The following is a 26,936-nucleotide window of genomic DNA, read 5'->3' as shown; positions in this document are numbered from 1 at the left end:
ACGTTTCTGATGCTGGGATGGAGTCAACTGCAAGATTCCTTAATACCGGTGACGTAGACCTGGCAGAGGTCTTGGGCCACCTGAGGCGATTCCTGTGAAGAATCCAGTAGGAAGGTGTATTAAGCATATTCTTGGTGAGATCCAGATACTCGAATCTCAGAAAGAACTTTTTGAAGTTTTCCAGTCTCGTAACTCGTAGAAAAGTTGCTTTTTCGGAATATGTATCACATTTCCATCTACGGTTACTTTTATTGAGAGATAAACGACTCGAAAGCTGACCTTCGAAAAATCCTGAAAAAGATGGATTCAGTAAAAAATTCGTCAAGATCGAACGGTTGCGCCGATATGAATGAAATTCTCAGATTTCTTACAAGAAGAGTTGCTCTTTCAGAATATGTATCACATTTTTATGTACGGTTACTTTTGTTGAGAGATAAACGACTCGAAAACTGACCTTCGAAAAATCCTGAAAAATATAGGCTCAGTCAAAAATTCGTCAAGACCGAACGGTTGTGCCGAGATGGTTGAGAATTTCAGATTTAATACTAGAAGAGTTGCTCTTTCAGATTATGTATCACATTTCCATTTACGGTTACTTTTATTGGGAGATAAACGACTCAAAAGCTGACCTTCGGAAAATCCTGAAAAAGAAGGGTTCAGTTAAAACTGCCTCAATATCGAACGGTTGTGCCGAGATGGATCAAATTCTCAGATTTATTACAAGAAGAGTTGTTCTTTCAGAATATGTGTCACATTTTTATCTACGGTTACTTTTGTTGGGAGATAAACGTCTCGAAAGCTGACCTTCGAATTATCCTGAAAAAGATGGGTTCACTTAAAAATAGGTCAAGGCCGAACGGTTGTGCTGAGATGGTTGAAATTTTCAGTTTTAATACTAGAAGAGTTGCTGTTTTAGAATATGTATCACATTTCTATCTACGACTACTTTTGTTGAGAGATAAACGACTCGAAAGCTGACCTTTGAAAAATCCTGAAAAAGATGGGTTCACTTAAAAAAAAATTAGTCAAGGCCGAACGGTTGTGCCGAGATGGTTGAGAATTTCAGATTTAATACTAGAAGAGTTGCTCTTTCAGATTATGTATCACATTTCCATTTACGGTTACTTTTATTGAGAGATAAACGACTCAAAATCTGACCTTCGGAAAATCCTGAAAAAGAAGGGTTCAGTTAAAACTGCCTCAATATCGAACGGTTGTGCCGAGATGGATCAAATTCTCAGATTTATTACAAGAAGAGTTGTTCTTTCAGAATATGTGTCACATTTTTATCTACGGTTACTTTTGTTGGGAGATAAACGTCTCGAAAGCTGACCTTCGAATTATCCTGAAAAAGATGGGTTCACTTAAAAATAGGTCAAGGCCGAACGGTTGTGCTGAGATGGTTGAAATTTTCAGTTTTAATACTAGAAGAGTTGCTGTTTTAGAATATGTATCACATTTCTATCTACGACTACTTTTGTTGAGAGATAAACGACTCGAAAGCTGACCTTTGAAAAATCCTGAAAAAGATGGGTTCACTTAAAAATTAGTCAAGGCCGAACGGTTGTGCTGAGATGGTTGGAATTTTCAGTTTTAATACTAGAAAAGTTGCTCTTTTAGAATATGTATCACATTTTTATCTACGACTACTTTTGTTGAGAGATAAACGACTCGAAAACTGACCTTCGAAAAATCCTGAAAAAGATGGGTTCACTTAAAAATTGGTCAAGGCCGAACGGTTGTGCTGAGATGGTTGAAATTTTCAGTTTTAATACTAGACGAGTTGCTCTTTTAGAATATGTATCACATTTCTATCTGCGACAACTTTTGTTGAGAGATAAACGACTCGAAAGCTGACCTTCGGAAAATCCTGAAAAAGAAGGGTTCAGTTAAAACTTTCTCAAGATCGAACGGTTGTGCCGAGATGGATCAAATTCTCAGATTTATTACAAGAAGAGTTGTTCTTTCAGAATATTTATCACATTTCCATCTACGGTTACTTTTTTCTAGAGATACACGACTCGAAAGCTGACCTTCGAATTATCCTGAAAAAGATGGGTTCAGTTAAAAATTCGTCAAGACCAAACCGTTGCGCTGAGATGGTTGAAATTTTCAGCTTTAATACTAGAAGAGTTGCTCTTTTAGAATATGTATCACATTTCTATCTACGACAACTTTTGTTGAGAGATAAACGACTCGAAAGCTGACCTTCGGAAAATCCTGAAAAAGAAGGGTTCAGTTAAAACTTTCTCAAGATCGAACGGTTGTGCCGAGATGGATCAAATTCTCAGATTTATTACAAGAAGAGTTGTTCTTTCAGAATATGTATCACATTTCCATCTACATTTACTTTTTTCGAGAGATAAACGACTCGAAAGCTGACCTTCGAATTATCCTGAAAAAGATGGGTTCAGTTAAAAATTCGTCAAGACCAAACCGTTGCGCTGAGATGGTTGAAATTTTCAGCTTTAATATAAGAAGAGTTGCTCTTTTAGAATATGTATCACATTTTCATCTAGGGTTACCTTTAATGAGATATAAACGACTCGAAAGCTGACCTTCGAATAATCCTGAAAAAGATGGGTTCAGTTAAAACTTTCTCAAGATCGAACGGTTGTGCCGAGATGGATCAAATTCTCAGATTTATTACAAGAAGAGTTGTTCTTTCATAATATGTATCACATTTCTATCTACGGTTACTTTTGTTGAGAGATAAACGACTCGAAAACTGACCTTCGAAAAATCCTGAAAAATATAGGCTCAGTCAAAAATTCGTCAAGACCGAACGGTTACACCTAGATGGATGATGTGTTCAACGAAAGTTGAAGTTGAATTTTCGATAAAGACCTCATTATCAAAACGTACGTTCATTTTTGCGAAGGTTGAAATTAACTCTCAATCCCTGAGGATTTGATTTCATTCCCGACCTACTCAGTCCCCCAATTTTTTCCCAAATTACTACGCGAAGTAGACGTGGAAACACATTCAGGACATACCGGCCCTCCCTTCCGACATCATCAGAAGCGAATTCTTCCGAATTTAATTCCCTTTGAGCTCGGCATAGGGACGAATCAAGATATGATCCGACCATTTCAACTTGACAACTCCACCTGCGCTGCTACATGTCCCATTCCGTAAGTAGGGCCTAATTCAATCTGAGGAGTAATTTCATTCTGTATCACTTTCATGAATAGCTGTCGGACCTTCGTAGATAACTCGGCACGAGTTTATTGCTCGAGATAACTCATTCAGGACTCGCTAGAAATTCCGAGTTATTTCCTTCCATCGCAGGAATCCATGCCGCAGCATCCGCCGACAAACGTTCAGGTTCTATTCGTCGTGGACCGTAAACTGTTATCATTTTGATGGGCGAATGCGTAATCCGGAAAATCAGTTTTTACTCGGAGAATGCTTTTCATCTGGCGGGCATTCTAGTAAGGATACTCGAGGGAAAGAAATATACTGCTCCACATATGTCGGGGAAGTTCAGAATTTGTGGGACCGTTTCTCGTCCACCAAATGTTCGTTTATGAGAAAAAAATGTTCACTTTACATTATTATTATGATAACTTCAGCCTTGCAGCTTTCACATTCCTCTGCAGAGAAACATTTACTCATCTCAGATATCACAAGGAGTGATCTCTGTTGTCAGTTGAATTACTGATTACAATTTGATGTAAAGTATTAAAGGGGCTGTCAGGCTGTGATTGATGTTCGACTAGGCCATACTCTTAACTCTGAACTTTATTTTTCGAGTTTTGAGTGAACTGATTTTTTACTTGAAATACTTTATCCTTTTTCTTCTTAGAACCTTGCAGCTTTAGGTCAGTTCAGCACCCAGCCTGGTGAATTTTTTCATGAACAAAAGCTGATATCAACGATATTCTTCTGTCTGTTTCGGTAGGACTCCGAGATGGAAAATCCTTCTGTTTGTGAATTTTTCATGAATCCTATTCCGACGAACGTTTTTGCACCCCCTTTCAGATGAATTGAGATGGAATCTTCACAAAAATCCCTCTCGAAGATAGATACAGATGGAAAAAGACCACCCGGAGGAATGTCTCGGAAAACCCTTCATTTGTCCTGGAAAAGGAGTCCCGGTATTTAGACGTCATTAATTTTTTCAAACCGCCCGAATTTCCCCCACCACCGGATGCAAATCACGCGTCCCTCGGTGTCTAATTAGGGATCGTAAAAATTTCATGGAGATTTATTCATCAGTCTTTTTCGAGAGAGCCATAATCGAGTCTCCTTCGTTTTTTCTGTTTTATATCGAATTGGACTGATCGATGGATGATCCTCGGTATTCGGGATCCGTCAATCTACATACAAAAACGCGGAATTTAATTACTTGTCCGTTTGTCTCGGGAAGAATGAATTCATAATGGATTTTTCTCAGGAGGGAATGCTGAAAATCCGATGGAATTGTATAATCCACGGTTTTGACGTGGGTAGACTGATTCGACACAGATAAAACTGAGCGATTCAGTTGATATTCAAATTGGAAAAGTTGAAGAAAAAAGAACGAAAAAATAAAAACATTTCTTACAACTATAAAGATTCTATGTGAAAGGGAAGAATATGAAAAAGAATAGATCACCTAAAATTTCATAGTTAATACCATTAAATAGTACACAGACGGTACGAAACCTCGATTTCGAAAATTTTTTGGGTCAAAAATGAGCAAGGGGTTAGTCCTCTCTGAAATGATATATTTGCTATTCTGTCTAAGAATCAGGGTGTCCTATTACTATCCTAGGATATGGAGTGCATAGAAGTTGTTCTGTAGATTCGAAAAAACCAAACAGTTGATGATTCAATAGAGAATTGCACTCCAGAGAGCACTTCAAAGTCAACGCGAAAATGAAAAATGGAAAATTAAAAAAAAATATTTTCTCCTAAACAGTGTAAGATATTCGAAAGTTAGGTATGAAAATATAGGTTTTCGAACACGCTGAATCTATTGCGAGCAATTTCGAAAGCCTTTCTACTTTCGTTTAGATTTTCATTTTCGCAATGCCATTTTTCAAAAAGTATTAGTTTCAGTTGTAGGGGTAAGTGATACCTCATTTGAAAGGCCTTAGTATTCTGACTATTTACATTCGATATCTGGGCTTGATGCACCATCCCAACCGAAATAAACCATCAGGAAAATCCCAAAAAATCTGGTCACAATTCCGCCGATATATAAAATCGGTACCTAATGAAAATGTTCAATTCTTTCTGCCGGCATTGTCGTCGGACGATACGGCTGGATTTCATCGGATGGCAATTGAAAGTTTACGATTTCTGATAAGCCTCCCATTGAGTTGGCCCTTTTCGGCTGTCCCGGATCATATAAGATGTCTGAGCCAGCCCCCCACTTGTTAATCGAACCTCAGAGATATGATCTCGGCTATGAGAATTATTACTGCCCTATTTAATCCACTGAATGGGGGCGGATATATCGGTGAATTATTTCGAGCTTTGACGGTTTAGTCGGTCGTCCCGAATATTCTTAGCTAATTGGCAATTTCGGCGCTTGGGGATGATTTGCTTCTATCATGTCGGTCAAGCGTGCTGGATGTACTGGAGATGGGCAATCAGCAAATGGCGAATGTCACGGACAAAACTGTGTGGATTTTCGACTGTGAGTGGCGTGCCTTATCATTATTGATATTGTGACCGAAAAATTGCCGAAGAGTGGTTTAGGATCAGAGGCGTCTTCAGGCTTTTCAGCGCCCGTTTCTTCATACTATGAGGATTTTTCGAAGATCAGTTTTCGAGTCGTTTACCTCTCAATAAAAGTAACCGTAGATGGAAAAGTGATACATATTCTGAAAGAGCTACTCTTCTAGTAAGAAATCTGAGAATTTCATCGATCTTGGCGCAACCGTTCGGTCTTGACGAATTTTCAACTGAACCCATCTTTTTCATGATTTTTCGAAGGTCAGTTTTCGAGTCGTTTACCTCTCAATAAAAGTAACCGTAGATGGAAAAGTGATACATATTCTGAAAGAGCAACTCTTCTAGTAATAAATCTGACAATTTCATCCATCTCGGCGCAATCGTTCGGTCTTGACGAATTTTTAAATGATCTCAGATTTTTCAGGTCAGCTTTCGAGTAGTTCATCTCTCAATAAAAGCAACCGTTATGAATACAAGTTTTATCGACATTAAATCAACATATTTTTCTTGAGCAAGAAAACAATCGAATTGGTGAAAAAAAGCCATGACATCAAAACGTCTTGCGACCTCAATTCGAAAGAAAAATTTCCCAAGACCTTCCTCGAAAACCGAGCATTCTTCAACATGAAATAGTTGACCTACCAACTGAACCACATCCCCCATTGTGAATGGGGACTTCTGCATCCGATTTCCTCGAGAAAATCACAAAGCCCTCCCGAAAATTAGCCCAAATCGATGCATACGAGACGTATTTCAACATCGGCGGCTAGACTATCACATGCAAACAATCCATCAGGTTGATTTCGTATAATTTGTGTTTCAGACCAGCAATTTCTTTTCATGGATCGTTTCCGCCATAAATCTAACTCCGAAGGGCTCACCCCTTGAATTAATGAAGCAAAAAAAGTTGGATCGAAATACTTCAACACGTGAATTCGGCTTGATTTGAAGCGTTTGGCTGACCTCTTTCTGGAGTGTCGGCGTGAATTTTGTATATGTTATGTTGGCGACGAGAAATGAGGTCATAGAAATCGGGAAGGCTTTCAGATATGTTGTACAGTCTATGAAACTGAAATAGAAGTAGAAGATGTTGATGTACTGGGTGTTTGATTGATTATTGGTTATAATAGGTTCGAGATTTATTACTAGAAAAGTTTGTCTTTTAAAATATGATCTACAAAATCTTCGAAAAATGTAGGATTATCAGAAAATACGTCAAGACAGGCCTCGATGCAGCCGATGAAATTTATCATATTCTTTCAGAATATGTATCACATTAGTATTTGCGATAATTTTTCTATGAGAACTTCGTTGACGAAGGAAATCCCACCTCAGATAGTAAAATCGATATAATTCTCAAGCACATAGCATATTTCAAAACTCCTCTGACGTCCCAAACGTCAAACTCCCAACCCATGATTCAGCAACGTCGTGTCGAAGGGTCTGACAGTCCCCGACCACCCCCTACGGCTACGCCACTGACCTCGATTCGGCGCAAATTCGCGTGATGAATTATTGCCGTTAATATGTGCGTAAGTGAATATCAGTGCAGTCCAATATAATTATTTCAGATTTTCGGACAGAATATTAACCGGTCGAAATTCATTATGCAAATTGATGGGCTGCCGGTCATAATTGAAAATGTGCCTGCGGAAGCCTGAAATTGATGCGGCGATACGATTTCAATTTTTTCAAGGGTTAAATATGGGGTGATATTGATTTCCTTCCGGAACTCGAAAATTGGATAGCCGACAACGTGATCAACGCGCCACTTTGTTGTTTGTGTGCGGAGTTTCATGTCAAGGTGGTATAAAACGTCATGAATCAGGTTCTGATTGGCGGTCGGTGCAAGTACAGAGTCTGAAGAAGTCTGTGTCGAAACGCGTCAATTTGTGAAGGCGAGGCCTTTTCACAAGACGTACCCGTTTATCGACTTACTTGCATGCAGTGAAAACCTGAATAATATTCATTATAGCTGACCAGCAGACGTTGTTCATATTTTGAATTGTGAACTATCTTTCCAATAAACAAATAAAGTTGAGGGTTTGTCCACACAGGAACAGGCTATATACATACAAATCATGGATTTTCGTGATAAATACTCCACACTCAAGGCCGATTCATTTATCGACATTGCAAATGCAAGTCGCACTGAAAATTGCAGAAGACTAATTGTCTTTTCACTGTGAATGCAAGTTAGAAAACGTACCGTCTAACAGAAATTCGAAGTGAATTGAAAAGTGCAAAGCACAATCGTGACGTATTCATATAATATACGTACATTTTAGTGTGAAATAAATGAAACTTCATTACACCCCACCATCCTGAGAAAAAAAATTTAAATGAAACTTCATTACACCCCACATCCTAAGAAAAAAAATTTTATCCACGATAATATAGTGGACTAAATTTTTCAACATAGAATCTGTCTGGTTTGATTCTATGAGCTCGTCCTTAGAAAAAACTCACCTATTCCTTTAGCCCTTAAGACCTTAAATTTAGCTTGGTAACTCTCTGCATCTCGCTAGACTCATACGCCTTGCTTGGACGCTTCCACACAAGTTCGAAATTGATCGTTGTTGCGTTAAGTGCTTCCAACCCAACAACTTGGATGATAACGTGCCTCATGAGTTATGCTGATGAATCTCCAGGTTGTGACAAAGGCCGGCATATAGATATACTTTCGGTCCCGCATCAGAATTCCAGATGCATCGGCCGAACTATGTCTGGACGAGGCCTTGCAGCAGAAACTGTGGAACTCATTACGAATGCGCGAAATGTGCCTGGAGTTGTTGGGTAGCATGGAGAAGACGGCCGAAGAAAATCTCACGGCTTTGGTCGGGATAAGCTACTCCTTACACTTTGATACGCAGCATTCATTCCCCCAATTCAATTTGATATCGTTTTGACGGGTCGAGGGAAAATCGTTTTAAATGTAAATACGAGTATGCTACGGCCGGTTTTGACGAATGATACTGTTATTTTTTGGTACACAGGATGGGCTCAACAAAAACCTCATTACCTCATTGTGAAATGTTTATTTTAGGCTTTTTCTTCAATGCATCTTTTACCCCTTAAAGGGCGAATGCTCAAATAGTGGAAGGAGTAGTGTGAAATTCACCCCGAGTATATAATTCTTATCAGACTGGCATTCGGTCATTCAATCTTCAATTTATTTACTAAGACTCTCGAGAACGAGACGAAATGAGACTAAGACTCTCGAAAACGAGACGAGATGAGACTAGACTTTCGGAAATGAAATGAGACGAGACTAGATTCTCGAAAACGAGACGAAATGAGACTAAGACTCTCGAAAACGAGACGAGATGAGACTAGACATTCGAAAACAAAACGAGACGAGACTAGACTTTCGAAAACGAGACGAAATGAGACTAAGACTCTCAAAAACGAGACGAAACGAGATTAAACTCTCGGAAACGAGACGAAATGAGACTAAGACTCTGGAAAATGAGACGAGACGAGACTAGAGTCCCAAATACGAGATGAAATGAGAGTGAGACTCTCGAAAACGAGACGAGATGAGACTAGACTTTCGAAAACGGTACGAGACGAGACTAAGACTCTCAAAAACGAGACGAAACAAGACTAGACTTTCGAAAACAAAACGAGACGAGACTAGACTTTCGAAAACTAGATGAAATGAAACTAATATTCTCAAAAACGAGACGAAACGAGACTAGACTTTCGAAAACGAGACGAAATGAAACTAAGACTCTCAAAAACGAGACTAGACTCTCGGAAACGAGACGAAATGAGACTAAGACTCTGGAAAATGAGACGAGACGAGACTAGACTCTCGAAAACAAGACGAGATGAGACTAGACTTTCGAAAACAAGACGAGACGAGACTAGACTTTAGAAAACGAGACGAAATGAGACTAAGACTCTCAAAAACGAGACGAAACGAGACTAGACTTTCGAAAACGAAACGAGACGAGACTAGACTTTCGAAAACGAGATGAAATGAGACTAAGACTCTCAAAAACGAGACGAAACGAGACTAGACTTTCGAAAACGAGACGAAATGAGACTAAGACTCTGGAAAATGAGACGAGACGAGACTAGAGTCTCAAAAACGAGATGAAATGAGAGTAAGACTTTCGAAAACGAGACGAGATGAGACTAGGCTTTCGAAAACGGGACGAGACGAGACTAAACTCTCGAAAAAGAGATGAAATGAGACTAAGACTCTGGAAAATGAGACGAGACGAGACTAGAGTCTCAAAAACGAGATGAAATGAGAGTAAGACTTTCGAAAACGAGACGAGATGAGACTAGGCTTTCGAAAACGGGACGAGACGAGACTAAACTCTCGAAAAAGAGATGAAATGAGACTAAGACTCTCGAAAACGAGACAAGATGAGACTAGACTTTAGAAAACGAGACGAGACAGGACTAGACTCTCGAAAACGGGACGACACGAAGCTAGACTCTCGAAAACCAGACGAGACCCTCGTGGGTATCGCACTAGTGGCCAGTTTCTCGATTTCGATAGTCCTCTCTTGACTCTCTCCCCTTGGGCTGTCTTCCAAAATGGGATTCGAATAATGCAGCATTTACATATTATCGACAGGCCACATGTGGGGGGAAAAAACCAGATTCCGTCTCAGATGCCGGGTTTGCGTCCGTAATATGGTGTCGAAAATATCCCGGTCGACTCCAACGACGTGTTCCCACTGGAAACCGACGTATCAGAAACAGGATCCATTTGCATACAACCAGGTCAGCGTGGTGGCTTTGCCGTTACATCCGACCGGCTTAACAATTTTGTCGCAGGGTCGCAGGTGTGTTACAGATGGGGGACGAACCATCTCTAATTTCAATTAGGGGATGATGGCGGCGCGCCACCATGACGCTCTCTCTACCCGGTGGCACTTGCAAAACAGCCTTTTTTATTTGATTTAACGGCCGCGGCGGATGGGTCCCCGGGGGCGTTTGGCGTCGCGGTGCGGATTTTACGTTTGCTACGTAATATCTTGATGTTCGTAATCGTGAAAAATGCGGCGGGTTGGTTATTTCGAACGCTGTGAAATCCCCCTCTTCCGGTTCATCATTTCCAATGGGGAACCAGCTGCGGAAACGGATTATGTACGATGTGTCCCGAAATTTTAAAATTTTACGTATCGATTTCCGTAGAAAAAGTTTAAAACTGTCAACTAGTCATCGCCTTACAAAGGCTGTATCTGGGAAAGGAGGTCGATTTCGAAAAAAAATTATAGGAACTACCCCTGCTTATTTTCATCGAAGAATCTTCTCCCTAAGTCCTTCGACACCCTGTATATCCCAGACTGTGTATACTTCATTCACTTTTATTTTAGCAGTCGGTTGGCCATGGAAATTTGACACATTTCACTCTGTATAGTACGAAAATGTGGGGTTATGAGACTTGTCAAAACATTTTTGGATTTTAAATCAACGCTATGTTGCCCGTTCTACGTAAAAGTTTCTGTTTTTACGTATTTTCTCACAATGTCGAATCTCTTCGGAAAATATGTGACGAACATAATTGAAGTTTATACAAACTGATTGAAGTCATACCAAATCCAGTTATTTGCATGGAAAATACAAGAGATCAGTATAATATCATAATCTGCACAATATAGCTTGAGGAGAGTTAATGTTCGTTATCTTCTTTGGCTTACACCATTTGTAAATTTCAAAAATATTAACTCGAAGATGAAATGCATAAGATGCAGAGGTTGGGAATGGGTATCTCCCGAAGGAATAAACAGATAATTACAAGAATGTTAAATTCTTCAACAAAAATCATCTTGCATCAATATAAGTAAAAGGAATTGAAGGAAGTTTCAAGTTAAGATGAACTTCACCTTTGAAACAAAAATTTCACATGAATAAACAAGTAACAGGGCAACTTGCGCGTATTTGTGGCTATTCATCTTAATACATTGATGTAGTAATAATAATTATAGGTATTTATTAGTACCTTAAGACATTAACATTGTATAGGACAAGTCAAATGAAAAATAGAAAAATCCATTTTAGGGAACTTATTCTCCGATGACATTTATCGAAAATCCTGTAGTAAACTTTTCGCATTAATTCACTCAAACATAAAATTCTCAAATGCCACCACTTTTTTGGGTCTCCCAATAGAAGGAAATTCTTTGTCATCCTGTTCATTCACAATCTTTCTGATTGTGGAAATATACAGCTGAAATATATGTCGTTTAGATTCAGATGAAACATTATATAAATTCTCTTACATTGAATATGTTCGCTACCGTCTGACGTATTGTGGATTTTAGAATATCAGGGTATAACTATTTGAATGAGCGGACCTGAATTCTAAATAGCACTTCCTTAAACCCTGTATCTTTTTTCAATCACTTTCGGCATTTTCGTAATAAAAATTGATATTAGTTATGGCAACGGCGTTATGACATTAACGACATTTCATGAGTGCCAACCTAACTTCGTTCTAGTTACAAAAACTTGAGAAAATTATTTCATGGCCAACCGACTGCTAAAATAAATTTGAATGAAGTATAGGAAAAATCGATATGGCGTTCTATCAACAATCTCTTGATAACCCAGGGGATATTAACTTTGCTAAACTTTGAATATCGCGAGGCATCTGGGAAATCGATCGTGGCATTCTTGTTTTCTAATATAATAATCTATTTCTCTTCGGATTCTTGGGGATTCCATGACTGAATCCTCGGAATCCCCATCGAGTTTGAGAAGGCCCGGGGCATCACCATGTTACGTTTAGGAATGAGGCACCAGCCTCGGGGTATTCGGGTTATTTATTGACAATTTAGAGGGGATATCGCATGCTTCATGCATTGAAGCCCTGTATAATATGACGCGAATTGTTATTGCAGTTGTTAATCCTCATTCTGGTCGAAAATCTCGGAAGAATTGGTTTCTGAAGTGCTATAAGCTATACTATTGTTTGATGTAAAAACTGCAGTGCTCTTTATCAAGAGGATTCGAAAAAACAATTCCTCAAAACTAACGTTTTTCCTTATCTAGTCTAGAAGAACCATTAACAGCCAAAATCATGCAAGTTGTGAGACTATAATCTCACAATTAATTGAAAGATGAAAGAATATTTCACTCAGTAAAACTCATAATTCTCAGATGGATACGTCAGCAATCCTCCCTATCGACCCAGACGTCGTCAGACCTCTGCAGGATTACCCCCACGAGCTAATCGTCTCCATCCGACTCAAGTCCTTCAAGTCCCACACCATAGCCACATCAGAAACCGACAATTTCAGCTGGAAATGCGCGGAAAGTGTGGTCTGTTCCAATTTAGTTTAATTGTTCCATACGACCCTTTTAATCGGCAAGAACCTTGGGGAGTCATGGTGAGTGCGGATTTATACAAAGTAAATATTCGACGCACTACACATACGAGGATGTATTGATATCTAGTTAGCCTAGACCAGTTCCATGCATAAAAAAATATTGCGTTACCATAGCAACGAACAATAACTCATTAGAAGTGTCAGTGTGAAGTTTGAGGTCAAAGAAGTAAACCAGAGTTACGCAATAAATTAAAAGAGAGAAGATGTCCACCTAAATTGTGAAAATCGAAAAATTGGAATATCGAGCCATCATCGAGTACCTGTATTTAAAAGGGTTAAGAGCTGAACAAATTTACGAAGATATGCTTAATACCCTTGGTGATCAATGTCCTTCGTATGCGACCGTGAAAAATTGGACTGCAAGCTTCAAAAGATTTAAATTTTCCATTGAAGATGATGAGCCATCGAGAAGGCCAGTTTCTGTGTCAGTCCCCGAAAATATCGATGCAGTTCATGGCATGATTTTATCAGACTGTTTAAAAAATCCACATAGTGAAGTGTCACAGATTAAGCTTGTTATTCTGGAGGTTATTTTATTTTTCCAGGGTGGCACAGCTCGTTATAAAAACTTAAAATGGCTATAAATTTGTATGAGGACCGAAAGTGAAAAAATGGTATGGGAAAAAACTGTTTCATTCTACCTCAAGAATCTAGTGTTGAAATATTTTTACGAGTCAAAGACTCACCCAATTTATTACGTCTATAAAATATTCTACAATCATTTGTTTTTCCTTAGCATATCCAGATGAATTTCGAAACGTATCATCCCGTGAATTCATAAATTTCCGAACAGCAGGATAAGCTTCAAAGGTGATGTTCAAAAGATCAGATGTCAGGCAGCCCATCAGACTTTGACCTCTGACATAAAAATCCCCATTCTGCCCCAAGGCAGCAATGAACAAGGTCTAATTGAACCCTCATTCTATACAAAGAAGTCATTGCGGACTTAATGAAGGACACCAGGTGATTCAGCTAGATTTCTCCACTTCCGACACAGCCTCTGACATTTTCAATTTCGCGTTTCGACGGTATTTTTCGAAAAATTTTCCTATTAAACCGTTTGTGGTCTGAGACTGGTCGTGTCACATCAAAGAGTTTCCGGGGACATAAAGTGCTCCACGGTAAATTGAAATTCCGTCGGTTAAAAGCTGAACTTGAAAGCTTAATGGAAGGCATTAGTTGATGAATTGACCAACAAACTGTGTCGCTTCGGATATGATGGCATTATTTGTCTATATATACGTTGTTTCGGGAATAATTTGAGATTCGAGACGAGAAGGCAGACGATGTGATGTGACGGGGGTTGGGAATCAGGTTGGGCGGTCTCCTATGGGGTAATTTAATGAGTTTCGAAGATCCAGCAGTCCATATAAGGGGGAGGAATGAATTGAAATACACAATTCTGAACTTACGAGAATATGTTGAAAAATTCTTAGCCCATAGAAACAAAACAAAAATTTCAATGTCGAAATATTTTATTACTCAACATATTCTCCTCTCAATTCGATACTTTTATTACAGCGAAACTACAACGTCTCTAGACCTTTCAAAAAAAATGTTTCTTCTTGCTCTGCAAACCAGACCTCCACAGCTTTTATTACCTCCTCGTTGGAAGAAAATTTACGACCTTTTAAACTTTTTTTTCAGTTGAGGAAAGAGAGGATAGTCGGATGGAGCCAAATCTGGTGAATAAGGGGGGTGCTCTAGTAATTCAAACCCTGAATCCCGAATTTTTTGCTTGGCAACATGAGATTTATGTGCAGAGGCGTTGTACTACAAAAACAAAACACATTTGGATAGCTTTCTGCGTCTTTTCTCCCTAAATCACGAATTTGTGGTCAGTAATGTCGAATAGTAATCTCCGGTTATTGTTGTACCCTTATCCAAAAAATCAATCAGGATTACTCCACGGCAATCCCAAAAAACTGAAGCAAGGACTTTTCCAGCAGATTTTTGAACACGAAACTTCTTAGATCTTGGAGAACCAGAGTGTCGCCATTCCATCGATTGTCGCTTTGTTTCTAGATCGTAGAAATGTACCCAAATCTCATCGATGGAAACAATTCGGATTAAGAAGTCTTCATCGTTTTCAAATCGAGCACAGATCGAACGCGATGCTTCTACCCTTGCACGCTTTTGGTTAACATTCAAACATTTGAGGATCCATTTTGCAGCAATTTTTCTCATGTCCAAATTGACGAGAACTATATGATGAACGCGTTCGTATGAAATATCCAGTGCTCAAGATATCCGTTTTAGCCGAATTTATTCAGCCAAAGAATCCAATTTTTCGAATTTCACAGATAATTTTTAATTTTTGGACCAAAAACGGCGCATTGTACGAGAAAATACAAGGTGATTTCTTATGTTCCTAAAAAAACTATATTCCGAAAATCATTTTATTCGATAAAACCCTTTGTGAGCCAAAACCAGCTGTTTTCGACCAGAAGGTGCATCATCAAAGTTGTAGAGCATTAAGTATGGTACAAAGTTGTGGGCATAAATCTTTTCCCAACAGGATATTATCAAAAGAAACGAGTAGACCAACACACTCGCCAAAATAGGGGGAAAACCCCACTTATTGGCACAGAGACTCTTTGTGGTAAAGGAAAATGCACTCATAAAAAAGAATTTCTGGAGAAGGGAGAAATCGAAAGAGAAACAGAAATTTTAACACTGTAAGATCTAGAGATACATCTGCAGAAAGTAGAAGAATTTTCTCAAAATGGAACTGATTTTCCAATAACGAAGGTTTTCTTTCTTTCTGATTCTTGACCTTCTGACTTTATTCCAACAAAAAATTCGAGGCTCATTTGAGGAACAGAACATATGCAAGTAGGAACTTGCCACATTTCCTGTCTATGTGGACATTTCAGTTGATAACTCTGTAGAATCCACCTAATACTCCTTGTGTTGTTGTGTTGTATAACCTGGCAAGGGTTTTCTCAGCAACTTCGAAAGGAGACAAGAAAAATGTATCAGAGAACAAAAAATTGAACAAGAGATCATCAAAACCATCCAGGAATGTCTTAAAATTTTCCATTGTTTGCGTTATGTCGATGAACTATGCCGAGAACGAATCTTTGCTGCTTGGCATCAAAAAATGGAAGTTTCTATGGCGTAATACTCCAGTTTACACCACTTATTGGCATCAGAAAGATGTTGGTGAGAATTGAGGGACTTACTCATGTCAATTTTGATTCAAAATATTACTAGTTGATGATAAAACCTCCGTGTAATATTTGCAAGACCAACTAAGAGCTGCATCAACTAAAACTAATAAACCAGGGCCTCGATGTGTGGGTCAATCCTGCAACAGAACCTTTTTTGTTCAACGGCGGGACCTTTTCCATCTTCCCGGTCTTCAGTAGGGACTTATTATAGGCCCGAGGACACATTGTTCCCCCGGCCATGTAAATTCGTCGCAATAGTTCGCGTCCTCGGAAGTTTTCGGTCCGAGTTTTAATTTCATCCACCAGTAAACCGCCAAAGCAGCCGCCTCGGGCTACATATACATTATGCAGTTTTTGTTTTAATTAGTTCCATTCAGAAAATCCAGCATGGTGTCTTGCACTTCCATTGTGCATATGGTCATTTTACCGGCCACTCGCGAATTGTCATTTGCCGAGGTTGCGCTCGGTCTTGTCGACGTGGACGCGGTTTTTTTTTTTGGGAGTGCGAGCGAAGTGTGATTACGCCGGGGCGGAATGGGATTGTTTTTCATTTCTGAGAAGGAGCATTCTCCGAAATTCAATTATCACGGGGCAATTGTAGACAGGTTTCGGAGAGGATACTGAGATCTTGATATTAAATTTAAGGAAACAGATCTTACAAAGTTGCTGAAGTCCAATTATAGCAACACTGGCTTGAGCCTGCGGCATCGCTAGAGCAATATTTCAGAGTGAAATAAAAGAAATAATGAAATCAATAATCAACGGAATATTAATGCCAAATGATTTGGGAATGTTAAAATTGGTTTAGTGGGTCATCCTCGAATGTTAGATGTGTGATATTCAGAACTTATCCAAAGAACTTTTTGATTTCTACAAAATTGTACGTTATCATGTTCTTCCATTCTTTGTAGACCACCTAGCGTAGGGTATGAAACATCTTGAAACAACAGCTTCCTGCACGGCTTATTTGGAAAGAATCGATATTTTTCGTCATCTCTTTATTATACAGGAATGAAATCCACACGAAAACCTAATCTGAAAAATTCTCTGCAATACAGTGAACTTCCCAGCAAAATCAAAACTCTAGTTCCAAAGTTATGGAAAGACAAACATACAAACAAACTCACAGGCACTCGGATTTTCTTAGTTTTGCCTGGAATTCCACAGAGTTTTGTAATTAATATCTAGTGCTCTATCAGAATTCATTCATTCATTGCTGAATCTCGTTACCGAGAATAAATCTACAAAGAGACTTAAAAACAAAACTATCGGTGCGATCAAACTTATAATTTCTTAGGGCTACTTGCGATTGTGCTCCCTCCTGTGACTGAAAAGACCCAACCGTGACCTACAGATCCTTCCACATTCCGGTCATGGATAGCAACCAACCAGATCTGGCCGCCGCTGTATTCTTCTCGAGTCTCCATTATAACTGTGGACCAGAGACCTCCACTGCGATCTGTCTAACGCTAGTTGTTCCCAGTTATGATTGGCTTTAACTGATTTTAGGGATTGATGTAGTATATCCTTAAACCGCTTATACTGTACTCCTGGTTTCCGAGCTCCCTCTGTGAATTCGCCATACAGAGCTATTTTGTGGAGTCTTGTGTCTTGCATCCTCAGAATGTTGCCGCTCCATCTGAGTCGGGCCCTCGTTACTTGAGTTTCAATTGTTGTACAACTCGCGCGCTGTAAGACTTCTGCATTTGAAACTTTGTGGAACCATCTGACGTGCATTATTTGTCTTCGATGACGTTGTTGCGTTTGTTCAAGCTGTTTGATATATCGCCTGTAGGGAGTCCAGCTTTCTCTTCCGTAAAGAAGCATTGGGATGACCACTGCTTTGTAAACAGCTGTCTTGGTCTTCCGATTGAGGTTGTGATTTCGAAACACTCTCTCATTTACCTCTCGTTTAGCTTTCAGAATGTTTTGTATCACATTTGAATCTACGACGATTTTTCTGTGTGTTGAAATTTTACCTCCAAAGATTCCCAAAAAGACGGGGTCTTGTCAAGACCAAACGGTTTCACCGAAGTCGATGAAATTTGGAGATTTATTACTAGAACATATGGTTTTTCAGAATATGTATCACATTTAGATCTACGATGCTTTTTCTGAGAGATACGCGTGTCGAAAATTGATTTTCGAAAAGCTAAAAGAATCTTTCTTAAAACCTCACATTAAGGAGTTTTTCACTGGTGGATTCGGTACAAAAACTCTCATCCCAATCAAGCTCCACCCTCATTAAATGAAGAGCTTGAAACTTAGCTGGAGGTCCTTTTTGTCGGCTACTTCAGGACATTTGACGCTTTTTTCTTAACGGCTTCGACTGACTCAAAAATTGTTCCTTTCAAGCAGATTTGTGCAAGAAGAAAGATGATCTAGCACTGTAATGCTAAACTTATTATTCTTCTGTTTGGAGCTAGATCGATTCAGAAATTTCCGTCACGCCGACTGCATATGCAATCTCGAATATATGAACCGATGGGATCGAGCATATTAACATGAAAAATATATATCAGAACCTCACTTCCGGAAGGAATCGATACTATAGTACAAGGCAGGGTAAGGCTCCGCCGTATGCTTCAAATTGTGCGAGCTGATCGTCGATAACTAAAACATCGTTATTCAAAATAGTTTCTCGGAAATTTCCGTTCGAAATATGCGATAAATATGTAAAGGGCTATCGCCAATGAGAATGAATAATAGTTTCGTATTTTTTCACGTGTCGATAGCTGAGGTGGATTTAATGAGGAGTGGGTGTAAAGGTTAAAGGTTTATGGGAAAACGCTGTAAGCTACATTTTACACACTCGTTGTCACTATCGGAAATTTCATGGGATAAATGACGAAACTACGTGATACCATAAGGAGGTTCTTCATCGAACTGCTGTTAAATGTCCGAAATTTTTGTGACAAAAGTAGCAATTGCCAGGTTTGTCATCAATTAAGTGCATTCCTAGATAAGTTGACAAGAAATTCGATAAACTGAAGCGATGATCAACAAATTCCAAAGTTATCTCGTAGTAAGATATTTTTATTATTCAGATTCTGACTGCTAGAACACCGTAGATTAAAAAAAAAAATTCAAGCTGAAATGAAAGTTAGAGCATAATCCATACCTTGACACTGCGTTTTCTCCGATTTCTCCTGATACCTGCAATAAAATATTCGATTATTATTTCACCAGACAGTTTCTGCAGATTGACACAAAACGATAGAATAAACATAAGAGGATATATTTTTAGCCTAGACCATAGTTAATCTATGGCCTAGACCAGTTCCATGCATAAAAACAATATTGCGTTACCATAGCAACGAACAATAACTCATTAGAAGTGTCAGTGTGAAGTTTGAGGCAGAGTTACGCAATAAATTGAAAGAAAGAAGATGTTTCTGTGTCAGTTCCCGAAAATATCGATGCAGTTCACGACATGATTTCATCAGACCGTCGAATTGGGCTAAAGCGGAAATCTGAAGCACTGAATATTTCATACGAACGCGTTCATCATATGGTTCACGTCAATTTGGACATGAGAAAAATTGCTGAAGAATGGATCCCCAAATGTTTGAATGTTGACCAAGAGCGTTCAAGGGTAGAAGCATCGCGTTCGATCTGTGCTCGATTTGAAACCGATGTAGTCTTCTTAAACAGAATTGTTACTATGGATGAGTACATTTCTACGATGCAGAAACAAAGTAACAATCGATGGAATGGCGACATTCTGGTTCTCCAAGACCTAAGAAGTTTCGTGTCCAAGAATCTGTTGGAAAAGTTCTTGCTCCAGTTTTTTGGGATTGCCATGGAGTAATCACGATTGATTTTTTGGATAAGGGTAGAACAATAACCGAAGATTACTATTCGACATTACTGACCACTCTATGGGGAAAAATTGAAGAGAAAAGACGCGAAAAGCTATACAAAGGTAATTTGCTTGTGCAGGACAACGCCCCTGCACACAAATCTCATGTTGTGATGTAAAAAATTCGTGATTTAGGGTTTGAATTACTAGAACACCTCCCTTATTCACCATATTTGGCTCCATCTGACTATCACATCTTTCCTCAACTGAAAAAAGGTTCAAAAGGTCGTAAATTTTCTTCCAACGAGGAGGTAATAAAAGCTGTGGAGGTCTGGTTTGCTGAGCAAGAAGAAACATTTTTTGGAAAGGTCTAGAGTCGTTGCAGGTTCTCTGTGATAAATGTATCCAATAAAGAGGAGAATATGTTGAGTTATAAAATATTTTGACATTGAAATTTGGTTGGTTCTATAATAGGCTAAGAATTTTCAAATATATCCTTGTATATTCATCTGATACAATTGAGATCCAGTTCTATAATCAGCGTTGGGAAGCCTCTCACTCTAGCACAGATATTCCATTTCTATTTTCTCTATTTTTTTGGGTCGAAAATGAGCAAGGGGTTAGACCCTCCCTTAATTGACTAGTTTGCACCTCTGCCTTAAAAGTATTATCTCGTTTTCGATACATTTTCAAGTAGCAGTCAGTAGAATTCGATCTGAAACTTCAAGGCAGACTTTCATCCATCCCGTATTAGTAGACCTTTAAATCCAGCTTCGAAATGTAACGAGAAATCGAAAGGTCATTTACATGGTCCGTTGGAATCGCCTATACATCAGCGTCGAAGGGCAGCTCTCGGAGTGAAATTGCCTGTTAGGCAAATAAACTGACCGTCACGAATAAGCAACTCATAGAATGGCCTCTGCCAATATCCTCCGTCTTGAAATATTTTCATTGGGGACCTTTTCTATACGTGCCTTTTTTGTTCGAGTCTCCACCTAGAATCTTTATCAACATCCTCTCGATATATCTTCTTTCAATGATACCCCAAAATCGATATATGTGGAGGGTTAACTTGGGCCATTCGAAGGAAGGAGTTTTGGAGTGGAAAGACATTTTCCCTTCTTTCATTATCGACAATCAACTAAAATAATAAAGGTAAACCTCAATGAGGACATGAGGTTATATACTGGGTAAATAAATAGTTGAAAAAGTTGTGATTCTTGATGTCGATCTCAGTAGTTTTTGGTTGATTCAGCAACTAATTTCTTATACGAGGATATATTGAAAAATTCTTAGCCTACTCTAGAACCAAACAAAAAGGACATTGCTCATCAAGGGTAAATACAGGTGCTTGATGATGGCTCGATACTCCAATTTCTCGATTTTTACAGTTTCGATAGACATCTTCTTTCTTTCAAATCATTGCTTAATTCTGGCTTGCGTTTTTGTGTTAGAGTGAGAGCCTTTGCAACGCCGATTATACACTGCGCAAAAAAATTAACGCACATTATGGAAATCTCAAATTTATTCTACAATTGAAGTGTTCTCAATGATTATTATTTTTATCAGAATTATGCATGCATATGTTATCCACTTTCAACGGTTTTCTTCAATACAGTTATATTTTCCCAGCCGTAATAAAAAAAGATGATATTATCAGATTTTGAATGTATTGGCTCCATTCTAAAATCAGTTGTTCTCGATCAATTCTAGTTTCTTTCGTTTGATTTTCTACACCGATCGCTATGCAACGCGAAACACGCAATTTGACCCTAGAAGAATGTGCCCAAGCGGTAGTTTTGCGAGAAGAAGGGTGGACATACACAAGAATTGCAGAAAGGTTTGGAGTTTCCCATACAAGTGTGTCCAGAATGTTGCAGCGATTCAGGGAGACAGGTATGAATGTCCGAAGACCAGGACAGGACAGGGTAGACCACGGGTAACAACTGCCATTCAAGAACGTTACTTGAGAGTTTCTTCGTTGAGACAACGGTTTGCAACCGCTCGCCTCCTTCAAATTCAGCTTGAGCAAACTCATGAGGTGCAAATTAGCACTCAGACAATAAGAAATCGCCTCAGAGAATATGATTTAAGGCCTCGTGTCGCGGCAAGAGGCCCAGCTCTTACCCCAGCCCATCGAAGGGGGCGTTTGGATTTTGCGAGAGAGCATGTCCATTGAGAAGAGGCCGATTGGGAAAGAGTTCTCTTCACAGATGAGTCTAGATTCTGCCTCTACCATTGTGATCGACGTTCCCTTGTATACAGACGTCCACATGAAAGATATGCTCAGTGCAATTTCCTGAATACTACTGGTTTCGGGGGAGGATCGATTATGGTATGGGGTGGAGTATCTTTGACTGCTCGCACAGACCTAGTGGTCGTTGATAATGGAGCTATGAATGCTGATAAGTACATAAGGAACATTCTTGAAGAGCATGTAGTGCCATTTGCCCCATACATTGGTGAAAATTTCATTTTTATGGACGATAAAGCCAGACCCCATCGTGCGCGCATCGTTCAGGAGTACCTTGAAGAGGGTGAAGTCTCTAGAATGGAATGGCCAGCAAGAAGTCCAGAAAATCATCTAGCTACTCTTAATGACTTAGGAATCCAACTCGGAGAAATCTGGGAAGGATTAGATCAGAACATTTTAAGATCACTCATTTTGAGTATGAACCGTCGTTGCCGAGCTGTAATTAACGCAAGGGGTGGAAATACCAAGTATTAAATCACTTATCAGCATTTCAGTATTTCGAAAATTGTTCATTTCTCTTCTTTCACATAAGATTCGGTGAAATCCAGAATTTTTCTTCCATTTAATGTGTCTTGTTTCGTTCGAAACCTTCCCGAGAGAACATAAAAAATAAGTTATAAAGTCAATGTAGAGTTAACTTTCATTAGAATTGAGATTTTCAGAATGTGCGTTAATTTTTTTGCGCAGTGTAAAATCGGAGAACCCAACTTCTTAGGAATTTTTCGAAGGTCAACTTTCGAGTCGCGTATCTGCCAGGAAAATCATCGCAGATGCGAATGTGGTACATAGTCTGAAAGAACAACTCTTCTAGTAATAAATCTGAGGATTTCATCCATCTGGGTGCAACCATTCGGTCTTGACGAGTTTTCAACTGAACCCATCTTTTTGGGAAATTTTCGAAGGTCATATTTAGAGTGATTTATCTTCCAGGAAAATCATCGCAGATGCGAATGTGGTACATAGTCTGAAAGAACAACTCTTCTAGTAATAAATCTGAGGATTTCATCCATCTGGGTGCAACCATTCGGTCTTGACGAGTTTTCAACTGAACCCATCTTTTTGGGAAATTTTCGAAGGTCATATTTAGAGTGATTTATCTTCCAGGAAAATCATCGCAGATGCGAATGTGGTACATAGTCTGAAAGAACAACTCTTCTAGTAATAAATCTGAGGATTTCATCCATCTGGGTGCAACCATTCGGTCTTGACGAGTTTTCAACTGAACCCATCTTTTTGGGAAATTTTCGAAGGTCATATTTAGAGTGATTTATCTTCCAGGAAAATCATCGCAGATACGAATGTGATACATAGTCTGAAAAAGCAACTCTTCTAGTAATAAATCTGAGAATTTTATCCATCTCGGCAAACCTATATTTTCAACGTTGCCGTATAAGGACCGTCACGTACGCAGAAAATGTACATGACCAGTCCGCGCGCCAGGTAAAACGAACAAATGGTAACTCATTACCCCCCGACGAAAGTGTCCAGAAACGCCAGACAATTAAATAATTCTCCATCGCCGAATTTCGGCTAATCGCCGCCCAGGTCCGGCCGGCACATCGTCCGGACCGATTCAAAATCGCAATTATCGTTTATTACCGCGTCGGACGCGTGCTAATTACGCTGACCAACTTCCGAACGTCCGTCATTGGCCGGCTCCGACGTTCGATCCGAGAAGAATCAAGCGCCGGTATCGAAAAGTTGGCCGGGGTATAGTTTCGGGAAATTCTGGGGACTTTGTTGAAGTTTGATTAATGGCCCTGTCCGCAGGAGAAAATATGCCACGACCACCAGACATTTTCGGGCCGCGGTCTCCGCCCGAGGGATTTTCGGAAATGCAAAGTTACAGGACCAAAATCCGTCGATCAAGAGTGACGTCGGCTTATCGTCATTTCGTGGATTTATAAAGGAGGGTACACGCCGTACGAGCACAATATTAGCTGTGCCAAACTGACTGAGCTAGGAGGCAAATGAAGTGGGACAGATAAAAAATTGCCCACGTTGAAGAGCCAGTCGGAATTCTGAGATACAAGTGAGAATTCTTACTCGCAAGTCGAAATTCTGAGATACATGTGAGAAATTTTACTTCAAGTCGGAATTCTGAGATACAAGTGAGAATTCTTACTTGCGGGTCGTAATTCTGAGTGAAAATTCTTACTTACAAGTCGGAATTCTTAGATACATGTTTAAAATCTTACTGTCAGGTCGGAATTCTGAGATACAGGACAGAATTCTCAATAGCAAGTCAGAATTCTGAGATGGACGTCAAAATTCTTACTCGCAAGTCGGAATTCTTATTTTCAAGTCGGAATGTTGAAATTAAAGTCAGAATTGTCACTTGCAAATCAGAATTCTGATATACAAGTGAGAATTCTTACTTTCATGTCGGAATTCTGAGATACTTGTCTGAATTGTGACTTGTAAGACAGAATTCTGAGATACGAGTCGGAATTCTGAGATACAGGTCAGAATTCTTACTTGCGAGTCGAAATTCTGAGATACCTGTGAGAAATTTTACTTCAAATCGGAATTCTGAGATACAAGTGAGAATTCTTACTTGCGAGTCGTAATTCTGAGTGAGAATTCTAACTTACAAGTCGAAATTCTTAGATACATGTTTAAAATCTTACTTTCAGCTCGGAATTCTGAGATACAGAACAGAATTCTTAATACCAAAACAGAATTCTGAGATGAACGTCAGAATTCTTACTCGCAAGTCGGAATACTTTTTTTCACGTCTGAATGTTGAAATTGAAGTCAGAATTCTCACTTGCAAATCAGAATTCTGATATACAAGTGAGAATTCTTACTTTCAAGTCGGAATTCTGAGATACTTGCCTGAATTGTAACTTGTAAGACAGAATTCTGAGATACGAGTCGGAATTCTGAGATACACGTCAGAATTATTACTTGCAAGTCGGAAATCTGAGATAGAAGTCAGAATTCTTACATATAAGTGGGAATTCTGAAATACAAGTGAGAATTTTTACTTTCAAGTCAGAATTCTGCGATATAGGTCAAAATTCTTACTTGACAGTCGGAATTCTGAGAATTCTTACTTGCAAGTCGTGATTCTGAGTGAGAATTTCTACTTACAAGTCGGAATTATGAGATACATGTCTGAAATCTCACTTGCAAGTTCGAATTCTGAGATACAGGACAGAATTCTTAATAGCAAGTCAAAATTCTGAGATGGAAGTCAGAATTCTTTTTCGCAAGTCGGAATTCTTATTTGAAAGTCGGAATGTTGAAATCAAAGTCAGAATCCTCACTTGCAAATCAGAATTCTGATATACAAGTGAGAATTCTTACTTTCGAGTCGGAATTCTGAGATACTTGTCCGAATTGTAACTTGTACGACAGAATTCTGAGATACGAGTCGGAATTCTGAGATACACGTCAGAATTCTTACTTGCAAGTCGGAAATCTGAGATTGAAGTCAGAATTCTAACATACAAGTCGGAATTCTGAGATGCAAGTGAGAATTTTTACTTTCAAGACAGAATTCTGAGATATAGGTCAAAATTCTAACTTGCCAGTCGGAATTCTGAGAATTCTTACTTGCAAGTCGTAATTCTGAGTGAGAATTTGTACTCACAAGTCGGAATTATGAGATACATGTCTGAAATCTCACTTGCAAGTTGGAATTCTGAGATACAGGACAAAATTCTTAATAGCAAGTCAGAATTCTGAGATAGAGGTCAGAATTATTACTCGCAAGTCGGAATTCTTATTTGCAAGTCGGAATTTTGAGATAGAGGTCAGAATTGTCACTTGCAAATCAGAATTCTGATATACTAGTGAGAATTCTTACTTTCAAGACGGAATTCTGAGATACATGTCTGAATTGTGACTTGCAAGACAGAATTCTAAGATACAGGTCAGAATTCTTACTTGAAAGTCGAAATTCTGAGATAGAGGTAAAAATTCTTACTTTAAAGTCAGAATTCTGAGATACAAGTGGGAATTCTTACTTGCAAGTCGTAATTCTGAATGAGAATTCTTACTTGCAAATCGGAATTTTTAGATACATGTCTAAAATCTGAATTGCAAGTCGGAATTCCGAGATACAGGACAGAATTCTTAATTGCAAGTCAGAATTCTGAGATAGAGGTCAGAATTCTCACTAGCAAATCGAAATTCTAAGATAGAGGTCAGAATTCTCACTTGCAAGTCGGAATTATGAGATATAAGTGAGAATTCTTACTTCCAAGTCGGGATTCTGAGATAGAGCTCAGAATTCTTACTTGCAAATCGGAATTACATGTCTGAATTTTGGCTTGCAAGTAGGAGTTCTGAGATACAAGTCATAATTTTAATTTTCAACTCGACATTCTGAGATACAAGTTCTTTTGAAAGAAAAGAGATAGGGTAGGAGTAGGTTAAGGGTACCAATCTGCCTATGCATGTCGTAAATGAGAAAAATTTGTTCTAGGTATAAGGCGCATTCTGCTCATATGATTGTGGCTCTGAGAAAGAAATTTCAAACTTGCCATATGTATCGACCGAAACAACGATAACCTAGAAGATGTCTACAGTTTTTAAGCGAATTGACTGGATAACTGGATAGAATTATAAAATATATCCTCGGAGTTATAACGCCGAAAGGTTACTTTCGATAAAGAGCGTTGAAATACGTTTATCAACTCAACTGATCCATTTTCTGGATTGGCAATCCGAGAGTT

At 38.9% G+C, this 26,936-nt stretch overlaps 1 protein-coding gene across 2 annotated transcripts in view; it reads right to left on the bottom strand.

The window, feature by feature from the left end:
• Window positions 1-26,936, bottom strand: part of LOC123309846 — a 211,947-nt gene that overhangs the window by 97,299 nt on the left and 87,712 nt on the right. For both annotated transcript variants that reach the window (XM_044893132.1, XM_044893133.1), the window contains exon 3: window positions 19,317-19,351. The gene's annotated coding sequence lies outside the window, so the exon portion shown is untranslated. The remainder of the gene's footprint in view (window positions 1-19,316; window positions 19,352-26,936) is intronic.

This window comes from Coccinella septempunctata, chromosome 3 (assembly GCF_907165205.1).
Source record: "Coccinella septempunctata chromosome 3, icCocSept1.1, whole genome shotgun sequence".
Classification (NCBI taxonomy): domain Eukaryota; kingdom Metazoa; phylum Arthropoda; class Insecta; order Coleoptera; family Coccinellidae; genus Coccinella; species Coccinella septempunctata.
Note: the sequence above shows the minus strand (reverse complement) of the source record. Positions and strands in the feature narration are given on the sequence as shown.